At 36.1% G+C, this 26,004-nt stretch overlaps 1 long non-coding RNA gene across 1 annotated transcript in view; it reads left to right on the top strand.

The window, feature by feature from the left end:
• LOC122470045 overlaps positions 1-6,044 on the top strand; it is a 28,155-nt gene extending 22,111 nt beyond the window's left edge. Inside the window, exon 3 of the long non-coding RNA XR_006293803.1 lies at positions 6,004-6,044. This is a non-coding gene — a long non-coding RNA (uncharacterized LOC122470045). The remainder of the gene's footprint in view (positions 1-6,003) is intronic.
• The last annotated feature ends 19,960 nt before the right edge of the window (positions 6,045-26,004 follow it).

The following is a 26,004-nucleotide window of genomic DNA, read 5'->3' as shown; positions in this document are numbered from 1 at the left end:
ACAAATTAAAAAACAAACTGCGGAGCCAGGGAGGTCACACACGACAGAGGGTTGCTGCACAGTCTGTTTTTATAAAGTTTAAAATAAGGTAGTCTTCTATGATATTAAATTTTTGATGGAGATCACCCGTGGAGATGGGCAGTGACTGGTGAGAACACTGACAAGGTTTTCCATGCTCCTGGAAATATTCTATTTTCTGATATGTTTATAGGGGTGCCTTCACTTGGTAAAGATTCACTGAACTGTATACACTTATGGTTTGTGCTATTTTCAGATAAAGGGAAAAGGGAAAATTTAACACCAAATATTAATTTTTTTTGTAAAATAGTATTGTAGACCTTTAAAAGGAAAACATACTAAATTTAAAGTTTTAATGATTTAACATACTTATGGCCAAGTCTCATTACCTCTCATTACTTAGAGTCCTAAAAGGCAAAATGGGAAAGAAAAAATGCTAAGTTTTATAGTCATAAAAATCCACAAATTAATAAGTATAGAGAGTCACATGTTTTGAGAAAAGAAAACATTATCTATGTTTTCCATAACTGTGTGCAATGAAGTTTTTCAAAAACAATTATAAATTTGTTAATTAATGAAACTGTAAATTATATATAATCAAATTTGGTTTTTAATTGCGGAGTGCTCTACAAAGATAATTGGACACCTTTGAAAAGTTTATGAATTCTTTAAGTTCTTTCAGGCTTCTACAGAAGCTAGTAACTGCTTCAGACACTACTGATAGTTCAGTGGGCCCGAGAACTTCTTAGTTTAGAATGAAATAATCTTAGTCACAAATACCATTCACTGGAAACAAACATGAGGGTATTTATAAATATCTGAATAATTGAAAGCTTTAATTTCACATACAGATATTAGATGTCATGTTGACTAACAGTGCCATGTGAGGTAATTATTTATTAGTAATAAAGGAAAACTGAGCTATAATCTAATCCCCAAAGGACAAATGCAACTTGTCTGTAATCATTGGTGTTAACTTTATTAAAATTTTTCATATTAAAGCTAGAGGTGATTTGAATGATCTAACATTCTTTTTTCACAGATGTGGAGGCTTAGCCCTCAAAGTTCATATATCGAGATAAATACAAAACCAGATGTTTAACTCAAATCTTCTAACAACTTGTCTAACACACTCATATGCTTCCAGAAAGAAATGTTTTAAGATAATTAAATGAATACAGGTTATACCATGACTGTTCCTCTACTTACTATTCTAACTCAGAGGGCTTAAAGTTTCTTGGAGTTCGGGTTAGGTATTTTAGCTTTCTGTTCAAGGAGCATCTGCTTTGGCCGCCCAGTATGGACGGGGGCAGGTCAGCTATTTGTCCATCCGTCTCGGCATGGTCCTCACTGAATCGCTAGTACTTCTTAGAGCACAGTTTGAAAATAAGTTTACACTAGAAGTCATTGCTGGAATTCTAGTATTCTACGGCGATAAACTGATTAGCAGTTCTAATGTAACTCTTCCAAAGCACAGAGTCACAAACAAGAGAAAATGACTCACTAAATAAGATTTTGTATCCAAGAGTATGAATTATTATTCTCCATGGAAACAAATTATTTTCCATGAAAACCAAATACTTGTCTCTGAGGCAATGCGATGGTTGTTTCAAGACTATTGGAAATATGTATTTAATTGTATTTTTAACTATAATAAATTAGGCCCATCTTTCTCCTAAAAGTAGATTTCTTTCTAAGCACCTGGTGCCCTCTTGCTAGAACAAATACAACAAGGGCACACCACAGTTACTTCTGTTTGAAACTGCAGCCCTTATTCCTTGAACCGCACCATTGAAATTCAACATTAATCAGTGATTTAAGGTGTATTGGGAAGATACCAGTCCACTGGATAGAGATCTGATTTTTTTATAAAAAAACACATTTGTTTATTTATTTTAATTAATCAATTTTTTTGGTAATGTTTATTTATTTTTGAGTGAGAGAGAGACAGAGCATCAGTGGGGGAAGGGCAGAGAGTGAAAGAGACACAGAATCTGAAACAGGCTCCAGGCTCTGAGCTGTCAGCACAGAGCCTGATGGGGGCTCGAACCCACAAATCGTGAAATCGTGACCTGAGCCCATGTGGGACATTTAACCAGCTGAGCCACCCAGGTGCCCCTAAAAAGGCACATTTAAAATTTGAATTTGAGATCAGTACAACTTTGGATAAATCCAGGTTAGTTTAATTTCTCTGCCTGTTACCTGTTGGATGGCCTATCTCACGAGTTTTTTATCAGTAGTGAGCAAAACCCCTGATGCCCCCCACCATTAGGCCACAGCCCTTTGTTAAATTGATTTACAAAATATTCCACAGTCTATGGAATGAAAACTGAATTACACAATTGTGACTTGTTAAATACCATGGTGATATCTGGAGCAGATCTGGTTAGCAATATACTCTAAGTTTTCAACTCAAGCAGATGGTGTGAAGTTTAAAGCATGAGAGTATATGACTTCGGTGTATAGTATGTAACAGTGTTACGGTATAATTAACGATAATAATAAGTAATAATCTATTACTCTGTACTTGAAAAATGAAGCATTATGTAAGTTCGTACATCACCAACCCAAATGTTAGGCTCTTATTTAGATTTAGTCTTCTCAAGTGCCACCTCTTTTGCTGTATATATATATATATTTAATCCAGATGGGTTTCTTGATTGAATGTGTCACTTGATCCCTTGAGTTATTGCTATTGTTTAAAGATGTATTGTGAAAAAAAAATGATGTATTCCTTATATTTCCCTAAGCCTCTCAATAAAGTTATACAGCATAATTTTAAATTCAAATGAAAGTAACTATGAACTCAAAAATTTGATTAAATTCCAAATTATGTCAAAAATAACTGATACCCAAAAGACTAAATCCAGGTCACAAGGTCACAGATGCCTCACTGATTCACACTGTAAGTATATACTTAGAAGATTTCCAAAATACTTGCTAAATCTTCTCAAAGTCCAGCAAGTTCTGTAGAAGCTCCAAAGCCATATTTTGAAGGAATTTTCATGGACCCAAAAGATATGAAGACATACTAAAATATATTAAAAAGCTATTATTCTACAAATGACCCCAAATAGCCAAAGCAATCTTGAGAAAGAAGAACAAAGCTAGAGGCATCATGCTCCTTAATTTTAAACTATATTGCAAAGCTATAGTAATCAAAACAATATGGCATTGTACTTTAAACAGACACAGAGATTGATGGAACAGAATAGAGAACCCAAAATAAACTATACATGGCCAATTAATTTACAACAAAGAAACCAAAAATATACAGTGAGGAGAGAATAATCTTTTCAATAAATGGTGCAGGGAAAATACGACAACCATATTCAAAAGAATATAAATGGACTGTCTTACACCATGCACAAAAATTAATTCAAAATGGATTAAAAACTTTAATGTGAGACCTGAAACCATAAAACTCCTAGAAGGAAACACGAGCAGTAAACTTTTTGACTTAGGTTTTGGCAATGATTTTTTGGATTTGACACCAAAAGCAAAGGCAACAAAAGCAAAAATGAGTGAGTGGAAATACATCAAACTAAAAAAAACTTCAGCACAACAAAAGAAGCCACCAATAAAATGAAAAAGCAACCTAGTGAATGGAAGAAAATATTTGCAAATCACATATCTGATAAGGAGTTAATGTCTTAAGGTCATACAATATATAAAGAGGTCATACAATACACTAGCAAAAAAGAAAAAAAAAAAGCAAGCAATCTGATTTAAAAAATGGGCAGAGGATCTGAAGAGACATTTTTCCAAAGAAGACAGAGATGGCCAGCAGATATATGAAAAGATATTCAACATCATTGGTGTGTCTGGTTGGCACAGAGGAGCATGTGACTTTTGATCTCAGAGTCTTGTGTTCAAGCCCCATGTTGTGTGTAGAGATTAAGTGAATAAATAAATAAAAACTTTAAAAAAAGATATTCAACATCATTAGTCATCAACGAAATACAAATCAAACTCCTAAGGAGCTAACACCTCACATCAGTCAGAATGGACACTATCAAAGAGACAAGAGATAACAAATAATGGTGAGGATATGGAAAAAAGAATACCCTTGATGGGAATATAAATTGGTGTAACCACTGTGGAAAACAGTATGGAGTTTCCTCAGGAAAGTAAAAATAGAAATACCATATGATCCAGCCATTCCACTTCTGAGTATTTATCTCAAGAAAACAAAAACACTTGGGGCACCTGGGTGGCTCAGTTTGTTAAGCATGAGACTTTGGCCCAGGTCATGGTCTCACGGTTCCCAAATTTGAGCCCTGCGTCTGGCTATGTGATGACAGCTCAGAGCCCGGAGCCTGCTTCAGATTCTGGATCTCCCTCTTTCTCTACCCCCGCCCACTTGCACTGGTCTCTCTCTCAAAATTAACAACAAAAAAATATTTTTAAGAAAAAAAAACAATAGGGGCGCCTGGGTGGCGCAGTCGGTTAAGCGTCCGACTTCAGCCAGGTCATGATCTCGCGGTCTGGGAGTTCGAGCCCCGCGTCGGGCTCTGGGCTGATGGCTCAGAGCCTGGAGCCTGTTTCCGATTCTGTGTCTCCCTCTCTCTCTGCCCCTCCCCCGTTCATGCTCTGTCTCTCTCTGTCCCAAAATAAATAAAAACATTGAAAAAAAATTTAAAAAAAAAGAAAAAAAACAATAAAAAAGAAAAAAAACCACTAACTTGAAAAGGTATATGCACCTTAATGCTCATTGCAGCATTATTTACAATAGCCAAGACATAGAAATAACCTGTGGGTTTTTTTTTTTGACAAATGAATGGATAAAGAAAACATGATATGTGTGTGTATAATAGAGTATTATTCAGCCATAAAAATGAAGGAAATTTAGCCATTTGCCATAACATGGATGGACCTTGAAGGCATAATGCTAAGTGAAATAAGTCAGACAAAAAAAAAAAAGATAAATGTTATATGATCTCACTTATATCTGGAATCTAACCACGTTCATAGATGCAGAGAACAGATTGATGGTTTCCAGAGGCTGGAGGTAGAGAGTAGTTGAAATGGATGAAGGAAGTCAAAAGATACAAACTTCAGTTTTAAAGTAAATAACTCAATGGGATGTAATATACAGCATGGTGACTATAGTTAATAGCACTGTATTGCATATTTGAAAGTTGCTAATAGAGTAAAATTGTTCTCATCACAAGGAAAAAAAATCTGTAACTATGTATATTTGACAGATGGTAACTAAACTTACTATGGTGATCATTTTGCAATATATACAAATAGCACATCATTATATTTTACATCTGAAACTAATATAATGTATGTTCATTATACTTTAATAAAAAATAAATTTGGGACACCTGGGTGGTTCAGTCAGTTAAGTGTTCAATTTAGGCTCAGGCCATGATCTCATGGTTCGTGAGTCTGAGGCCCTCATCAGGCTCTGTGCTGACAGCTCAGAGCCTGGAGCCTGCTTCAGATTCTGTGTCTCCCTCTCTCTCCGCCCCTCCCCTGTTCGTACTCTGTCTCTCTTTCTCCAAAAAATAAATAAACATTTAAAAAAATGAATGTAATAAAAACAAATAAATTTTAAAAAATTAAAAAAAACAAAACCAAATAAGGGACAATCTCTGTCTTTGAAGAATGACAAACATCCAGAGTAAATAGAATTGGTATAGCTGACCCATGTTTTTGAAGTTTCATTGACAATGTCATATGGGTTAAACTGAAATCACTGTCATTCCAAAGGAATGGAAATATTCTTACTAAGGGAAGAGTATTACTAAGGAAAGGAATATTCTTAAAGTGATTTTACTTATTTCTGCAGAAAAAACACCCAGGACAAAAAAAATTTTTTTACATAGTTTAATGGTTTTCTTGTTTTAATGGTTTATGACTCTGGACCGTGTGGGGTTGGAATCAGCTTCTCTCACCTACCATGTATTGATCTTGGGCAAGTACCTTACGTTACCTACAGTTCAGTTTTCTCATCTGTAATCTCATGATTTTTAGGAGAATTCACTGAAGTAAGACATGACAGTGCTGGGAGAATTGTAAGTATTCAGTATATGTACACCTCTATTGTTATTATTTTACTAATCATTACTAATTTCGCCAAGCACAACTTATATCTCCAGACTGACCCAGAAAACAAAACAAAACAAAACAAAACAATACAAAACAAAACGTTATTGTATCCCAGTGCATTTCTGGCACTCACCTGATTCAAATATTAATAAGGTTGATGACTTAAAGCTTTTCCATTATTGCAGAAAATGCTAAGTTATTATCTGGTAGACAAATCCTAAGACTTTGCACCTTTCTTTGTATTTTTATTCTAATTAGGTTTTAGAAGATTGTTTATTGTATCTATTTGGAGGAATGTGTTTCATGCTGTGCCCTTCATTAAAAAGATTAAGTACTTGATCAATCCTTAACCTCTTAGTGTGTCTCATTAGTTTGGTAATTTATTCATCAAAAATACACTCTGAGATGCATTGGGATTGAAGAGCTGGTGTTGATCCAAGAAAGCATGCTGTGTAGTGCCATGAAACTCATCACTTAGAGTAATGTGCCTTCACAAGGAGAAAGAGCAGGCTGTCTTTATAATAAGAGTATAGAAATGTTTGTATCTTTCTGCTACCAATTCAAATGAAATCTTTTGAGATCTGCTAATCCATAAATCTTGTAGAAGTAAAGATGCTATAGAGTTGTAGCATGTGGAGAGTTAAATTTATAGAAATCAAGAATTCTAGGAACTGAATAAGCATTTCTTTATTACTGGGTTACTTTTATAGATTAAAGAAATATAAAATAGAATAATTCTTAAGCTAGAAGAACTTCATTAAAACTGTAAACCTATTAATAATTTAAATATATGGGATTTTTTCCTCAATTTGATAAAATGGTTAGAATACTTTACGTATGATTGTATACATTACAGACACACACACACACACACACACACATACACACACATGTGTTTCCTTTTATTTGACTTTGCACTATTTGGGGTCTTTTTAATCCGCAGGACATTACAGTCAGAAATATGTTTTAAACACACAAACCCATATAGATACTTTTATTTAAGTTGACAATTTTGAACATCAGCTATTCTAAAGGACCTATAATTGGGAATCTTAAATCCAAACTTTCTTAATGATGGATCCAAACTAAATTATTCGATCATAACTGAGTACTATGTGACCCTTAAAAGGCTATTCAGTTCAGAAGCATTTTCTTCTCAGTATATAATTAATCTTTTCTTTTCTCATTTTAGAAGACACATGCACATCTGCTACTCATCATTCTTAACTGTTCAGGAAGGCAAGAGAAGTGTCTTCTTTGTGCTTCAAACCTCACCTTTAATAAAACCTGAGAAAATCTATGGATATCCAATAACGACAAGAGAAAGAGAAAGAGATGAGGAAAAGGAAGAAAATAGAAGGCAATGTCAAAGACAAATCAGTAAGGAGATTGATTTTATTCAGGCTATTGAAATAGAGACATCCAAACACCAGTGTCTAAACTGTGGAGTTTTACCCTAGACTTTTAAAGGGAGGAGTAAAGTTCAAGGTAGAGTGATCTACACTTGGTTTTTTGTTTTGTTTTCTTTTCAATCAAGGAAGTCTCAGTCAGTTAGCTAACATGGAAATGTTTATCCTTGTGTCTAGCTAGTTTCACAGGGGACAAACAGTTCTAATTTCAGCTAATCATTCATGAGACAAGGAATGGGAAGGAGGAGGGTCTATGTCTGGTTTAGTCAGCAGGTTCAGGCTAAAGGGGAAAAAGTCTGTTTGGGACCTGTCACAGGTACACAAGGGAGTCATCTGCAAATCTTAGAGGGGTCATGAGAAAGGATAGACGGAAGGTTTTTTCTAACTCACATGAGTAGTTAAGGTAAACTTTTTCCAATAACACGAAAAGGGCGATTCTGGATAACAAAACCTTGGGGAGATGTCTTAACCATCATTGTTTTCCAGAGCTCAGGTACGGTTCACCAGTAGCAGAAGGGCAAGAAAAAAGCCAGAGCTTTATTTAGGAACATTACATTTTTTTTCTGTATATTAAATTTGCTGAGTTAAATTCATTTTTTACAAACTAAAGCTTTTTCTTCAAGTGTTTTCTCAAATATGCGCATCTCTATTAATGTCTTCAATTTAACTTAAAAATTTTAATTTTAATTTGATGTTTGGTTTCTTATTCATATTTTGTATATACATCCATTACATTATCCTAGAATCAATAATAAACTAAAAGCATCATGATGTCACCTGTTTAGTTTCTTAACATTCTTTTCCACATGCAATTTAATTTACTATGTATATTTTTTAATTAAGCTAAATTAAACCTTTTAGACATGGAAAATGTTATCAGTCATATAGCCCAACACCTTCATTTGTTCAAATAAACAACTTTAGTCCCATAGAGTTTTCCCAAACTTATACAATTAGCTGTTTTGATTGCCAGGACTAGAACTCAGGTTGCCTGACTCCTACTGTAATTCTCACTGCATTGCAACACACTCATAGTCCCATTTTAGAAATGAATGCCAATATTCTCTTAACATGACCATTAGAACAGATTAAAATTAGAACAGGCAAGTGTAAACACTAAAAAAAATAAAAAAATTTAAAAAAGCTATTTGTGGTTAAAGGACTTAAAAGGAAAACCAAACAAGCAGCAACACTACTGAAAACATGCAAAAAAGAAAAAAAAATACAACTAAAGTTTGCAGTTTATAAAAATAAAGTGACAAAATAAGATCAAGCTGAAAGTTTTATCATTCTTTTCTTTTTTTAAAGCTTATTCATTTATTTTGAGAGAGAGAGGGAGCACAAGCAGGGGAGGGGCAGAGAGAGAGAGGGAGAAGCAGAATCCCATGCTGACAGCATGGAGCTGGTGTGGGACTTGAACTCATGAACTGTGAGATCATGACCAGAGTTAAAATCATGTTTAACTGACTGAGCCACCCAGGCAACACAGAAAGTTTTATCATTCTTAATAGATTAATATCAGATTCAATTTCCTAAATGCTTGTTTTTAAAGTTTTTACAAGCCAGCCTAACACTGATAATTGCTCACCAAGAGTAACAGAAGGATATGAATCTCAGAGGAAGTTGCGTCCACATGAATTCGAAAGCAGCTAGAGCTGAGCCAGTTCTCCTAACTGCTCTTGTGTACCTAATGCAGATTTATTTTAGCGTCAAATAAAGGAAGTGCAAGGGTGTTCTTGGCACATCAATTTTAGCTCAAGGGCAGCTTTTGGGTAGTTTCCTAAAGCTGAGACTCTGAGGCAAAGAAATTTGAATTCTTTATTTTCCTTACTTACAGGAAGTCATTCTTTTTTTTTTTTATTTTTTTTTCAACTTTTTTTTTGGTGGGGGGACAGAGAGAGACAGAGCATGAACGGGGGAGGGGCAGAGAGAGAGGGAGACACAGAATCGGAAACAGGCTCCAGGCTCCGAGCCATCAGCCCAGAGCCTGACGCGGGGCTCGACCTCACGGACCATGAGATCATGACCTGGCCGAAGTCGGACGCTTAACCGACTGCGCCACCCAGGCGCCCCAAGGAAGTCATTCTTATGGCAGGATTAGACCTGGTCAAAAGCAGAAAAATCAAAATCAATCATAAATCCCAGAGTTCTCAAGATTGTGCTCTTTATTATTGAATTTGCTATTCCTTCACTCATAGGTTTATCTAGAGGTCAAGACATTCAAGAAAAAAAAAAGAAATATTGGTTAAAAAAACAGTGTATAGAAATATGAAATATTAGTATGGCTGGTAGAAATGGAAGATTAATTGGATTATTTGACTGTGTAGGCATATGTTTGCATATAAATGAGAAGAGGATTAGGCTGTTGTTTCCTTTCTTACTAAATGAAATATACCTAAATCACTTTCAACTTCTCTACAACACTGATTTATTAGAAGAAAAAAATTAAGGTTCAACTAAGAACTGAAATCACCACACTTTTCTGTTTTCATGCTAATTTGTTTTGGTACAAAGCACACATTCTTGGTTTTGTGTTAAACAATCTAAACAACTCAGGGATTTGGTAAAAATAGCCTAGCCACCTTCTGGAAAAGTACTTGTTCCTGGACAATATGATAATGAACTTACTCATCAGTATGCACTTAAAAACCCTTTTGTTGTATGCCTGCCAATCAAAACTACTATGTCACAAACTCTATTAATCCCAACCAGTATTCCATCTTGCAAGACTCACCTGAAACTCACCCAACCCAGGTCCTAAACTTCTTAAAATTACTAAAATAACCCAAGGCCTTAACCATGATACATATCCTCCCCAGAGTTCTCATTTCTGAAACACTGCGAAGACACCCCCGGGGGACTATTTACCTTTACTGCACTAAGTCTCACTAACTTAGCTTTTTTTGGATCAACAGGTTTGCCTGGTGATATTTTTTGAGAGTTATCAATTAATCCAGAAGATTTATTTACCATATTTAAAATATCTTAACTTCAGTTTCTCATATGAAATTGGATACTGTGATTGCTGTGTGCATAGATAACTCATATCTTGGTATATTTTAAACAACGATTAAAGTATTTTCAATTCACAAATCACTGGAGTCCACCAACTTAAGTTTACAAACTTTTAAAATATTACATGAGTTTAGAAATTCTTAAAAAAACTCCTGGTTTGTCCTTTTATTAAAAACAAATTTAGCATATCACATTAATTGGGACAGCAGAATCATAATCAAGAAGCAGTTCAAAATATAGTATCATTTTTCTTTATTTTTTTCCCGGCTTTAGAAAAAGTATTATCTCCTTGAAATTGTGTTTTCTTCCATATACAACAAAGGGCTTCCCAGCTGGAATTTTTACTATCTTGGGAAGGTGTCCACATATCCAATTGAAAAAAAAGTCAGGTGAAAACTGTGGCCAACAATGAAAGAAATTGAACTGCCTATCAGTGGATATGTTCAGACTGTCTTCAGACAGCAGATGTTAGGTATCTTATACATGGGACTCAAGAATCCATTAGAAAATAAGCTCCATAAGAGCAAAGGCTTAGTCTGTTTTACTCACTAATGTATCCCAATGGTTAAGCTAATACTTATACAGCTCAAAAATTACTTGAATAAATGAATAAATCAGTCAGAAACTTAGACCAGATACTATTTAAATTTTAACAACCATGCACAGAAGATAGCCCCGAGTCCCTGCCTTGCAGCTTGTGCTTTATCAAGTCCTGGTCTGGCCTTCCACTAGCCACCCCCTTTCTCACAGGATGAAAAGGTGTGAGGCCAAGGGGACATGCTTACAAGAGCCCATTGCACTACCTCTGAAAGCCCATGGAAAGTAGCCCATATTTCACTTCCACAAGCCGCAAGGGCCTTTTCCTCCAAGGACAAATGTGAGGCCTGAAGACTGGCCGTGGCCATAGAGTAGCTCTTCATGTGGTTAGAGACAATGGCACTTATATTTTCAGGATGTGGTATCCACTGGTATATGTGCGAGACCCCTCGAAGTATAGTTTTGGGCAGACTGAGATGGAAAGGGTGGGCTATGGGCTGGAGGTTATGTGTCTGCCGTCAGCTCTGCCTGTGCCACAAAGTACCCCACGTACAACTTCAAGGAATCTGAAAATTCTGAACTAGACCTGACCTTTCAGGACATTCTGAAGGAATGTTTACCAAAGAAGGAGGTGAAACATTTTATTTAACAGCTTATTGGCTTCATTTATCATCTTTAAGTATCTAGACACAGGGCATGTGTATCCCCTTGAATTTTAGAGTAGGTCGGTGCCTGATACTCATTTTCTCCATTCTTCCCTGAGGATGCAGACAACAAAGAAACACTAGGTGACAACTCAGTAAGGTGAGTTTAACTGCTGGTGGATTTAGACAAATACTCCCATTTTCCTTTGATAAGTCTTTGGGTCACTTCATGCCTGAGGGCAAGACCTTAAACACCACAACGAGGGGCTCTTGGAGCAGAGCTACCAGCAGCCTTCAGGGTGCTGAATCACCTCGATGGACTGTTGAATCTGCAGACTTTCAGAAACCACCTCCACAGACTCTGACTCATTATATGTGTATGGGGTGGAAGTGAAGGATACAGAGTGAGTGTGTGCGCTTTTAGCCTGCATCCTAGGGGATTCAGATAACTTTGGTCCGTGTATCACATATTGAAAAACACCAACCATGCTAGCGAAAGTAATAAATGGCGACACTTTGCTTGTTTTTACTTTGGGCCTTAAGCAAGAGGATCGATCGCAAATGTCCTTGGGGAATAATATATGGCCCCATTCAGCTCACCACTGTGACATACCGCCTGAGAATTGGAAGCCAAATCTTTAGCCAAAATAAAGTATGCACTTGTCTGGAAGGTCATCTTTGGTCTTTGGGGTGGGGGTGGGGGGAAGGTAACCCACAGGACCTTCCCTTTCCCCTTTACTCACTGACTGTAGAGTATGAAGAGCCAGAAGGTCAATATCAGAGTGTAGGATTTGGGGAAGGAGAAAAGAGCCATAACTCTGAGTATGAAGGAGGAAATGCCAAACCTTGAGCTAATATTGAGCAACTGACATTTTCCTGGATTGTCCCCTGTATCTTTAGTTTTGTTGTTGTTGTTTTCAGTTAGTCTTTAGTTAAAACAATAGTAACAACAATGAACAAGTGTGTTTAAAACTATAGGATCTGCTTGCACTTAAAGCTTGCTGTGTTTAGTCTTCAACCCTGTTTTTCAAACCAAATCATTTCAATCAGGGGCATAGTGAGGTTTTAAAAACCAGGGCAAGAGAGCCTAGGGAGGGGAATCCAAGTCGTTAGGGAAAATTATATATAATTTAACCTTTAACCTTTTCCTCTCCTGTTTTACACATACTTCTTTCTCCAATTTTATGCTAGCATGTAAAGTTTTACAAAGGAATATTATTTGAAAATGTAGTCAAAGCGATCAGCTTGCACCTGCCATGTTTCCTGGTCACGTTTCTGATTTCTTTCCTTTACACTTTTCCTATCTGAGAGTTTATTAGCCAAGGGCTTAATGTGTTCACTTAAAGTTTCGGAAAATTAACCTTTTTTTAGAAATACTTGGAAATACAACACTCTCAGAATATTAGACACATGAGTCTTTATTCTCCAAAAACACTTATCTTCCTCCTCCTGCTTCCTGGTCTCGTCTTAGTCACACACGTCTGACTTTCAATATAGATGCGAAACTTAACTTCCCTGAGGCCCTATTCCCAGTGTTAATAAATATATCTTACAGAATATCTGGTTAAGTGAACTTGGATTTCTCTTCCCATAAAAAAGTAGTATCACCTGACAAAGGGTTGTGTAGTTAGATGTTCAAGCCTGAATAGATTCAGACTGAATTGGTGTAATTTGAAAAAGCCTATAGAGTCATATCCTTCATTCTATATAAATTCCTCATAAATATTTAATTTTGTTTAATGTTTTTTATTTTTGAGAAAGAAAGAGAGACTGAGCACAAGCAGAGGAGAGAGACACAGAATCCGAAGCAGTCTCCAGGCTCTGAGCTGTCAACACAGAACCCGTCCCTGGGCTCAAACTCACGGACTGTGACATCATGACCTGAGCCGAAGTCAGATGCTTAACTGACTGAGCCACGCCGGCACCCCATAAACTGCTCACAAATTTTTAAAACTCATCTATCCTTTAAAGGTGAGTCACAGTCCTTCTGATTTTCAGCATTTGAAAGAAAAATGAAAACTCACCATGTCTTAGTGACTCAAAAAAATGTGCTTACGGTGTCTGCACATTTTATTTTATCTTTTAATCTGTTTTTAGGAATCTCATTAATTGGTATAAAAATATACAAAAAGTAGCATACTTACCAATCAAAAATGTATCATGGATTCTAATTCGTGTTCTCTAACCAACACTTTCATTTAAGGATTGTGAACGCCTTACTTAGAATTAGTAACACAGGAGTCAATTGTTATTGTTTTCAAGAAGACCTTTTAGCTACTTATTTCTAATATCAAAAAAGTCACACTAGAATTGTCAAAAAAAATCCTGTTGGGCAGACTCACACTTTTAATATAAAGTAGAATAGAATCCCCATCGGTAATATGTCTGACTTAGAGAAGAATTTCATTTCAAGACACACGTATTTGACTTGAGGATGTGAACGTGAAGTGGAGTTCCCTACCAAGGTCCTAAAGTTCTTTTTGCAATAATTAAAAAATGTTTATTTATAACAGGCATGCTTAACATTGCATGTGAACATATTTATTCTGGAACCACTGGTTTAGAGGTTTTGAGGTTTCTTCAAGCCTACGGGAATATTTTAGATTCTGGAAATAATTCAGATGTCACAATTTCTCTTTAACCTATTTTAACACAGATATTACTGAAGTAAACCCTGAGGAGAGGCCCATATACTATCAGCAGCACACACAATCTGAGCTTTTTCAAATGTAACCATTTCAGCAGCATACAATTTCTGGTTCAGAAGTCAAAATTCAAGGAGTCTCATTAGATCTGTGAAGCCACGTATTGTCAATGATACAGGACTAGGGCAAGTCTACTTGCTTCAATTCTCTGATTAAACCATCTGTTCATAACACTCTAAATAATTGACTCACAAAATGATATTATTAGAAACTAAATATGTCCATTTATTCCCAAGGACATTATTTCACTCAGAAATCTGGTGGTGAGGAATAAAAGGATCTCAAATTTTGACAAAGGAAAGTGCAGTAGGAACTTGGTTTGGCTTTCCATTAATGATTAGGCTAGTCTAATATTATTCTCGAAATAAGACAAAACTATGCTCTTTGGTAAACAGTCAAGGTTTCCAACAACCCTTCAGTACTGCCGTATGCAACTTATACTATTGCTTGTGACACAATTCTAGACATTAGCAGATATGATTAAGGAAAGAAATAGCACTAAGATTTCTGCATCAAAACTAGCTTCTCTTGAGGCGACTGAGTTTCTTAAAGCTTCGCTAAGTAGTTGAGGCTGTCCATATTGAAAATTTGTTTAAGTAGGTTCCAAAATCTTTTTTTCCCCATCAGGATGCTCTAGGAGCTTTAAGAGTCTATAAGGCAGTAAGTGGAAAAGTGCTATAAATCATTAAAATTTTAGTTCCTACATAACTAATGAATTAAATTGATATTCAGTTCACTGCCCACAGTTTAATTCAAAGCGTTATTCATTTTATGAGATACTATGAACAGTTTCATTTGACTTCCTCCTTCATCCCTTTGATAATCATAAAATGTAGTCATGTTGTTTTCTATTTTCCTAAGGTCAAACCTGTAATGTCCTTCTAAGTGAGGCTTTTTAGAATCAACAGCCTCTTGTATGCTCCCAAACCTTTAACAAAAAAAAAAAATGTTTTATAAACACTAAATTCTAATCAAACTCAACCTGTAAATTTATAATTAAATAAAGGGGGGTTATTTTATTAAGCATGCACTAGACTTTACTGCGTACTGTTGGTGGTTTCTTACAAAAGATTGTGAATATATTTGTTTTTCAAATAACCACCATATCTATGTTGATGTCCCCACGCCTTCGGTACAGCTCAGACACATCTTATTAGTGACCAATGTGACAGACAACTACTGCTGTTTTACCATGTTTACTAAAATAGTTGTCCATGCCTTAACTTTTGTTGATGGAAAACCACCATTGAATTTATTGAGGCATTTTGTGTTATGTATTTTTTTAATTTTTTTAATGTTTACTTATTTTTGAGAGAGAGAGAGAGAGACAGAGCACCAGTGGGGGAGGGGCAGAGAGAGAGGGAGACAGAATTCAAAGCAGGCTCCAGGCTCTGAGCTGTCAGCACAGAGCCCGACGCGGGGCTCGAACTCAAGAGCTGTGAGATGATGACCTGAGCTGAGATCAGATGATTAACCAACTGAGCCACCCAGGTGCCCCTTGTGTTAGGTATTAACAGGACACTTCTAGGCCAGGCAATGTTGTATCTGCAGAGCTTACTCCCTTCATTCAGCTCTCTGTAGTTGTTAACAGAAAGCCTTCCTTAGCATCTAAAATAGCATTCAGTCCCATCTCCACCAGTATCCATCCTTTTTTACCTATTTTATTTTTCCCTATAGCACTTATTGCCAACTAAAAAGTATTATCTTTTTAAAAAAATTTCTTATTTGAATATAGTTGATATACAATATTACATTAATTTCAGGTGTAAAACATGGTGATTTGACTTCTCCATACATTATGGTATGCTCATTGAAAGTGTAGCTACCATCTGTCACCATACAACACTGTTAGAGTATTATCGACTATATTGCCAATGCTATGCCTTTTATTCCCGTGACTTATTCATTCCATAACTAGAAGCCTGTGTCTCTAACTCCCCTGCACCCATTTTGCCTATCCTTCCACCTCTCTCTCCTCTGGCAACCATCAGTATGTTCTCTGTATTTATAGGTCTGATTATGCTTTTTTTGTTTCTTTGCTTATTCACTTGTTTTTTTAAGATTCCACACATGAGTGAAATCATGTGTTATTTTTCTTTCTCCGTCTGATTTATTTCATTTAGCATAAAACTTTCTAGGTCGATTCATATTATCACAAATGGTACCATCTCATCCCTTTTTATGACTACATAATATTCCACACCACATCTTTTTTATCCTTTGGTCTATTTCTGGACACTTATATTGTTTTTATATCTTGGATTTTATAAACAATGTTTCAATAAACTAGGGGTGTATATATTTTTTTGAATTAATGTTTTTATGTCTTTGGGTAAATAAAGTATTGTCTTTTGATTTGTTTGTTGCCTTTTTCTCTTAATTATAATGAAAGCTCCAAGAGAACTGTCTCCAGAAAGTATCTATTTTCCATACTTCTATACCCCCAAATTATATCACATTATAAAGTATATACAGGATACTCTATAAATATTTGTTGAATAAATGAATACACAAGCTCTATGAAATACTCATTTTTGGATTTTTGTTTCTCAGTAAAAAGAGGAGGAATCAGCCATATAAAATTTACCTCTTATTTTGGAACCAGGAGGTCTTATTTTAGTGAGCTGATTACCGCCAGCATTCATTGGCTATATCTAAAAATTCTCCCCGAAAATGATAGGGAAGCTTCGATTATAAATAGCTCAGGTAATGAAAAAATACAGACAACCTAATGTCATATTGCCAGTCTTAATTCCCTGATTCAGTTATGTTTAAAATAGGATACTGCATCAGAAAACATCAAAAGAAGTAATTACGGTGCACACACCAGTGAATGCTGCTGGTAGTCTGCCCAGATCCCCTTGGTAAGTGGGTTCACTGGTCCCCTAGCTACTGTGCATGTGGCTGACAACAAACCAGATGCGTCTCCAGAGAATTGCACTCAGCCAAACACAATCTCAGGAGACTTTTATCCCCCCACAAATGAGCCATTGATTGACTGAAAGGGAATCAACAAATTGATTCCCCTTGCCTCAAGGTGAGCCTTTATCTGCCCTGTAATTTGGTCCCCAGAGTGTCCCTTCTAGGATAAAGCTAAAGCAAGTCTCCACCTAAGACCACAGTCTTGCTTGTTGTCTTTTTTCTCTGCAATGCCCTGTTTTCCTCACTCCTTGTCTTCTGAAAGTAGCCCCTAAAAGATCACTGGAACAAGAATCACACGGAAAACTCTACTTCTGGGGAACTTGACCCAGAATATCCAGTCGCAGTATTTTTGAAAAATTGTAAGTCCCTTTGGCCGAAAGTTCATATGTTCTCCTGATTGTTTATTTTAAATCCTCCTATGATCAGAAGTGATTCCAAACATATGGTGGTATTAGATCCATAGGCTAAATATAGATGGACATAGAATCAGGCCTGCTGTTAAACCCAGAACAGTATACTGTCTTGGTAGAACTTATACTGTCCTTCATGTAGAACTGTATACCAACAGAATTGAAACTTGCCCAAGGATGCCTTATATGATGGTAAAATTGTAATATCTAGCTTTCTAGTAAACTGGTGCAATGCCTGGACCCATATAAAATTATATTGGCATTTTGATGACCAGTTTATCAGAGAATACCTTAGCTAATTGTATCTTGCCTTTATGCAGTTTAATGATCAACCAGATTCTTAGTACTTTAAATCACTGGAGCAGTGTCCTGAGACACTCTGTCCTTGCACCTTCTGTATGTGCTACAATTCCTTGACCCTTGTGAATAATCGGGCAAAAATCCAAGTGTGCTAAATTCCTGGGCTTGGTCCTGGTGGACTTTAAAGGACAGTTGCTTTAGATTAGTGCATATTATATTGCTGTATATTAAAATTTCTTGAGGGACCTTCTCCAAAATAAAAATCTCTGGTTCCACCACCAGAATTTCAAATATAATTTTTCTAGATTGTGGCCTAAGTGTCAGTATATTTTTTTAAGTCCCTCAGATTATTCTAACTGTGCATCCACATTGAGAGTCACTTCCTGGGATGATTTTCAAATCAAAAACTGTGATGCCAAGTTCCTACAAAACACTAAGGTTAGCACTTTTGAGAACAGTAGGACTTTGTCCTTTCAGCCTTCTCTGGCAATATTCTACCATATTTGGTTAAGGTCTTCTGTTAATTGCATTGTCCAGAATTTCTTCCTTTCCTTTTATTTTATAATTTTTTTTAACATTTATTTATTTTTGAGAGAGAGAGACAGACAGACAGACAGACAGTGATCCAGGGAGGGAGAGAGAGAGAGAGAGAGAAAGAGAGAGAAAGAGAGAAAAGGAGACACAGAATCTGACGCAGGCTCCAGGCTCTGAGCTGTCAGCACAGAGCCTGATATGGGGCTCAAACCCATGAACTGAGACATTATGACCTGAGCCAAAGTCAGACACTTAACCGACTGAGCCACCCAGGTACCTCCCTTTCTTTTTTATTTTAAGATTTATTTTTATGTAATCTCTACCCCCAGCATGGGGCTCGAACCTATAACCCGGAGGTGAAGAGTGCCATGCTCTACCAACTAAGCCAAACAGGTGCTCCCAGAATTCTCTCTCTCTCTCTCTCTCTCTCTCTCTCTCTCTTTCTCTCTTTTTGCCTATAATAGTAGTTCTCAACCAGAGACTATTTGCTCCCAAGGACACATTTGACAATGTCTGGAAGCATCTGTGATTATCTCAGCTGGAACAGTACTCCTGGCGTTTAATGAGTAGAGGCTAGAAATTCTGGTATATTCCTATAATGCACAAGACAGACTCCACAGACATAGCAAAGAATTATCTATCGCAAAATATCAATAGTGCCAAGATTGAGAAATCCTAGTTTACACAAAAAACCATTTATTTCAGAAGTTTATCTTTAAATTCAAGGTCTTTTTTAAAGGCACTATAAATATCAAAGTAGCTCCAATAAAAGGCATCCCAACACTATTAAAACAGATGACAGTAATCTGACAATAATTTAACTATGCATTCAGTTCTTTCCATGACTTTTAAACTTCTGCGCCATGACTGATGGTACTATAAGAAGTGTACTTTCAAAATTCCCTTGTTTGACTGAGTGAAAAACAATATTTGGATCCCTCAAATTCTCTGGAGTATACTTCTATTCAGGGTCATCTGTTTGATTTGATTCAAGATAGAAAGAGTAAAAGCCACTTAAAATGAATCCTAGATAGAAAGTTACAAACATAAGACTCTTCAATGTGCCCTCATGTAATCTTTAAAGCAGATATTATGTTCAGGTTTCAGCAGGAAATCAATCCCTTCATTATTATCGTAACGGATATACACTCCTGCTGGTGCCTAACCCAACTAGCCATCTCCCCCAAAAGACCAGGTCTCAAATGCATACATACTTTTTGTCTTCTTACACCCTTTCTCCTTGCAGAACTCTGCTCATCTAACTCTGCATGTTTGTAGTGTAGCTTTTAATCAACTGACTTCTACCCTACTTCCTCTCCCAACCACCAGCCCAGCAGCAGGCACAGGGCCAAGCTGGACCAATCGACCCTTCCTCACAGATGCTGTGAAGAAAGACTCATGGGGCAAAACTGGAGGCATCTGAAGAGCGTCTCTTGGGGCCAAGACCCACATGTCCCGGCAAGTTCCTATTCCTCTTCTCTATTCTCAGTTTCTGTGATTAATACCATCTTCCCAATAAAATATATTTTCATGTTAATATGAGTCAAAATCCTAGTGGATTTTAATCTTGTTTATAGGGAAAGAAATTTTATGTACTATTTATGTACCATTTACCAGCTGTGTGACCATGAAGAAGTTATTTTCTTTCTCTATGCCTCAATTTTTCAGCTATAAAGTGAGAATAATAATAATAATAATAATAACTAACTCATAATGTTGCTGTATGACAGTCCTTATAAAGTACTTCAAAAATTCTGGACTCAGTAAGAACCACATGATTTTTATCTTTGTTATCATTATTATATGAATAATACATAATGTTCAATGGATTTTGAGATTGGCCTTTTAGCTTGCTTACCAATTGAAGTATTTTTGGGACTAATTCTCTTTGAGTTTCTAAGTAGAAAAGTATATTGTCTATAAGTAGTAGATTATAATTCCCTTCTTTTTTTTACATGTTCTTACATTTTATTTCTCTTAATGTATACTTTGTGAATTTTAAAATTCATAACTTTTATGGATTCTTAAAATTATTTTCCTTTTGTTCTTTGTGAAATAGAATTTTAAAGTCCAAAATTTCAAGTTTTCGTTAAACTCTTTAAACTTTAAAATTTTGATTACCATTCTTTATTGATTATTGCTTCTTTCCCATATACTCCGACTACCCCTTCAGCCCTCCAGCTCCCCCTGGAAATCATATTTAATGCATAGCCATCTCTCACTGTGCCCCTCGGATCTGTTTTTATTTGTTTGTTTCTTTGTTTAATTTATATCCATTTCGTCTCTGCTCTAAATTTCCTTAATTTATCTTCAAATCTGATGAGCTTTGTGTAGTGTGCACTTGAATCCTCCATTACGATTTTGTTTTGAAAACAGTATTGTTATCTTACTGCTTTCTTTTTGATAGGTCATTGAATTCCATGATTCTTTTTGATAGGTGGTTTATATCCCATGATTGTTTCATTTCCATGTATATGACGTTTTCTAAGAGTCAGTGGAGAGTCAGAACATTCACCACTGGTCAGTGGTAATGAGGCTGCACCCCTAATGGTGTCAATGGAGGCCATGTGGGGAGCAGTAATAGGGGACTCCATACCTGTCAACCTGGATAATGCAGCAGTAGCCCTGTGGGAAGCCAGAACTCTTGCCTCCCTCCAGTACCAGGAGGGAGAACCTTCCCATCCCTAGTGTCAACAATTATCAATGGGGAACTTGCATTGTACCCAACTTGGATGTAATAAGGTGGCACTCTCTTCCTGGCCTTCTGTGCAAGAATACAGAGAATACCAAATAAAATGTTTAAATAAAATGAAGAGGCTAATTATACATTACCGAAAATATCTAGGTTTTAATAAAAAAATCACTTGTCATACCAAAAATCAAAAAGATCTCAGAGGAAGATAACAAACAACTACTAACATCAGGAAACAAGGCATATCACAATAGTCTCTGCAGACCTCAAAAGGGAAATGGGGCAATACTGTGAACAATTCTACATGTATAAATTGGACAACGTGGATGAAACGGGTCATTTCCTTGAAAGCACAACCAAAACTCACCCTACAGAAAATAGATGATTTGAATAGATCCACAGCTAGTATAGAAATTGAATTCATAGGGGCGCCTGGGTGGCTCAGTCGGTTGAGCGTCTGACTTCAGCTCAGGTCATGATCTCATGGTCAGGGCATTCAGCCCCGCATCAGTGTCTATGCCAACAGCTCAGAGCCTGTAGCCTCCTTTGGATTCTGTGTCTCCGTCTCGGCTCCCCCCTCCTCCCCCTCCCTGTTTGCTCTCTCTCTCTCTCTCTCTCGCTCAAAAATAAAAATAAAGACATTTAAAAAATTGAGAAATTGGGGCGCCTGAGTGGCTCAGTCAGTGAAGCATCCGGCTTCGGCTCAGGTCATGATCTCGCGGTTTGAGTTCAGGCCCCGCATCGGGCTCTGTGTTGAGAGCTCGGAGCCTGGAGCCACTTCGGATTCTGTGTCTCCCCCTCTCTCTGCCCATCCCATGCTCATACTCTGTCTCTGTCTCTCAATAATAAATAAATGTTAATTTGTTTTAATGGAGAAATCGAATTCATAAATTAAAAACTCCAGAAAAAAAGTCTCCAGACTTTTCTCTGGATGGTTTCACCAGAGAATGCTACCAAATGTTTAATGAAGCAACACTGAATGCTTTCCCCCTAAGCACAGGAATACTACTTTCACTAATGAAATGTCTACTTTCACTACTCTTATGCAACATAGCAATGGAAGATTTTGCAAATGCAATAAAACTAAACAAAAGACATATGAATTTTAAAAATTATTCGTATTTGCATATGACATGATTGTGTGTGCAGGAATTTTGAAGAAATCTAATGAAGCATATCCCTAGAGCTAATATCCCTAGGCATCGTATTCAGCAATGTCACAGGATACAAAATCAATATAGAAATAAACTATATTATCTATATGTTAGCAATGAATATAAGAACACCAAAATTAAAATACAATGCCATTTATAATCTCCAAAAAAACCCATAAATAAATGTAAATCTAACAAAACACATACAGGAATTTTATGCTAAAAACTATAGGGGCTCCTGGGTGGCTCATTCAGTTAAACATCCAACTTCGGCTCCATCATGATCTCACAGCTCGTGAGTTTGAGCCAGTGTTGGGCTCTGTGCTGACAGCTCAGAGCCTGGAAGTTGCTTCAGATTCTGTCTCCCTCTCTCTCTGCCCCTCCCCACTGGTGCTCTCTCTCTCTGTCTCTCTCTCAAAAATAAATAAACATTTAAAAAATTTTTAAAAACTTTAAAATGTTGAAGTAAATGAAAGGTGGCCTAAGTAAATGGAAAGATACACAATGTTTTGTTTTGTTTTGAAGTTTATTTATTTATTTTGAGAGAGAGACAGAGCATAAGTCAGAGACAGGCAGAGAGGGAGAATCCCAACCAGTCTTTGAACTGCCAGCACAGAGCCAGATGTGGGGCTCAAACCCACAAACTGTGAGATCATGTCTTGAGCCCAAGTCAAGAGTCAGAAGCTTAACTCAACACAGTAAAGATGCCAATTCTCCATGAATTGCTATATACATTTCACAAAATTCTTACCAAAATCCAAGCAATATTTTTGGAAGATATAAATAAGATTATTCTAAAATATATGTGGAAAGGTAAATGAACTAGGAAGGCTAGAACAATTTTGAAGAAGAATAATAAAGGGAGAAATATACCTAATTTCAAAACTCATCATATAGCTACAGTATTCAAAACTGTGTAGTATTGGTGAGAAACAGACACAGATCAGTAGAACAGAATAGACAACTCAGAATTAAGATGCAAAAATATGCCCAATTTATTTTTAATAAAAGTGCAAAATTAATTCAATGGAGGAAGGAAAGCCTTTTCAACAAATGGTATTGAGACATTTGGGCTTCTTTAGGCAAATATAAATAAATAAATAAATAAATAAATCACACAAAAAACTTTACCTCTTACAAAACTAATTCAAAATTTAACTCATAAAGCTATAAAACTTTTCGGGGGGTTGTAGAGGAGAAACACTGAGATCTAGGTGAAGGCAAAGAATTCTCAGATTTGACCCTCAAAGTATGATCCTTTAAAGGAAAATTTGATAAATTGCACTTCATCAAAACTAAAACCTTTTGTTCCACAAAAGACGCTCTCAAGAGGATAACAAGACAAGCTACAGAGCCGGAGAAAATATCTGCAAACCACATATCCAACATAGGACTAGAATCTAGAATAGACAAAGTATTTTCAAAACACCACATTAAAAAAATAATAATAATCCAGGTAGATAAAGGACAAAGGACATGAAAAGAGATGTTTCATTGAAGAAGGTATGCAGATGGCAAAGAAATACACGAAAAGATGTTTGACATCATTAGCCATTAGACAAATGCAAATTGAATCACACTGAGCTATGACCACACATCTATCAGAATGGTTAAAATAAACACCAGTGACAACACCAAATGCTGTTGACAGTGCAGAGATGTGTATCACTCATACATTACTTGCGGTGATGAAAAATGGTACAGTCACTCTAAAAACCAGTTTGGCAGTTTACTTAAAAATTAAACATGCAGCTATCATATGAGCCAGGGATTACACTCCTGGGCATTTATCCCAGAAAAATGAAAACTTATGTTAATGCAACAACCTAGATACATCTCCAAAAAATTATGCTGAGTGAAAAAAAAAAGCCAGAATGTATGTCACCTTGTAAAATTCCATTTATTTAGCATTTTGGATATAACACATTAATAGAAGTAGAGAACAGATTAGTAATTGCCAGGAGTTGAGTCTAGGAGGTAGTTGTGGCTATAAAAGGGCAACAACAAGGATCACCATAGTGATGGGCAGGTGTATCCTGACTGTATCAATGTCAGAATTGGTTGTAATATTATGCTAAAGTTTTGCAAGATATTACCATCCAGGGCAACTGGGTAAAGGATATGTGAAATCTCTCTGTCTTACTTCCTGAAAGTGGATATAAATCTACAGTTACCTCAAAATAAAAAGTTTAACAAGGAATCTGAATTATAAATGATAATGAACATGGTAATTTTTTCCAAAATGAAGACTGAACGTGAGGTAAAATGTATTTATTAAGTCAGGATTAATGAAAACATAGTTTCATATATTGTCTAAAAACTCTCAACCTAATGAGTGTTATCAGAAACAGTTTACTCTAGGGGCACCTGGGTGGCTCAATTGGTTAAGCATCCCACTTTGGCTCAGGTCACAATCTCACAGTTGGTGAGTTCGAGCCCCACCTCAGGCTCTGTGCTGACAGCTCAGAGCCTGGAGCCTGCTTCGGATTCTGTGTCTTCCTCTTTCTTCCCCCCTCCCCTGCTCATTATCTCTCTATCTCTCTCTCAAAAATAAACATTAAAAAAATAAAGAAGAAAGAAAGAAAAAAAGAAGAAAGAAAGAAAGAAAGAATTTACTCTGTAATAAGCTAAATTCATATCATAGGGCCTACTAATAGATTTTGTTAATTTGGTTACAGTCAGAAATTCTTTACTACACATACTTTCAATTATCCCCATCCATGCAAATGTGTAACTGATTATGTATTATTTATACTTAATGAGAGAGAAGAGAATCACTGTCTCGTATTTTTAAATATCCCTCCTAGCTTTATATCTCTCTGAACTTTCAGAGTTACCAAAAAGAAAGTGACAGAACCCCAAAGATATATGATTCTTCTCTTACTCTGGTTCAAAACTTCTTCTAATTTCCTCCATTTTATTTCATGTATTATTGCAAGCTAGATATCAATTCTGTTTTTTTTTCAATTCTGTTTCATCTGCTAATATTACAGACAGAAAACGTAATTAATTTGTCTAAGAGTACTGCAAATGAAAAAATGATATTACTATCTCATGGGGGCTTCTTATAAATTTAGCTACATGAACGATATTAATAAAATTAATAAATTATAGATAATTGTTTGCTATAGCTAACAAAAATGTATAGCATTCTTATAATTTGTAAAAACACATTACTAACAACTTACTAAAAATGGTTGGCGCTCCATTAGTGTAGAAGATTAAAACAAATACTTAACCGAGTAATGGAGTGTCATGGGTAACAGATTTATAAGGAAGTATGTCTAAAAAAAGAAATTGTGCAAAAACACAGTTAAGACATCAGAAAGGACTGGTGGGGAATACCAAGTGGGAGAAATGCAGAAATAACCTGCTCGCATGTTCCAAAGAAGTAAAATTAAATTCATTTTTTTTTCAAAGCAGTTTTCACTAAGAGAACACAAAATTACCATTTTGACAGAAAGCATTTATCTAAAGGAATATTATAGACATCTGCACATGGCAAAGAAAATGAAAATGCTTTGGCTACAGTAAGAATTTTTCTTTTGCTGTCATGTAAATAATCTTTGGCAAAAAACTATGATGGTAGCATTGAAACAAATAT

This window comes from Prionailurus bengalensis, chromosome D3 (assembly GCF_016509475.1).
Source record: "Prionailurus bengalensis isolate Pbe53 chromosome D3, Fcat_Pben_1.1_paternal_pri, whole genome shotgun sequence".
In the NCBI taxonomy this organism is placed as follows: domain Eukaryota; kingdom Metazoa; phylum Chordata; class Mammalia; order Carnivora; family Felidae; genus Prionailurus; species Prionailurus bengalensis.
The sequence above is the reverse complement of the archived record's forward strand: the minus strand, read 5'-3'. Positions and strand labels throughout refer to the sequence as shown.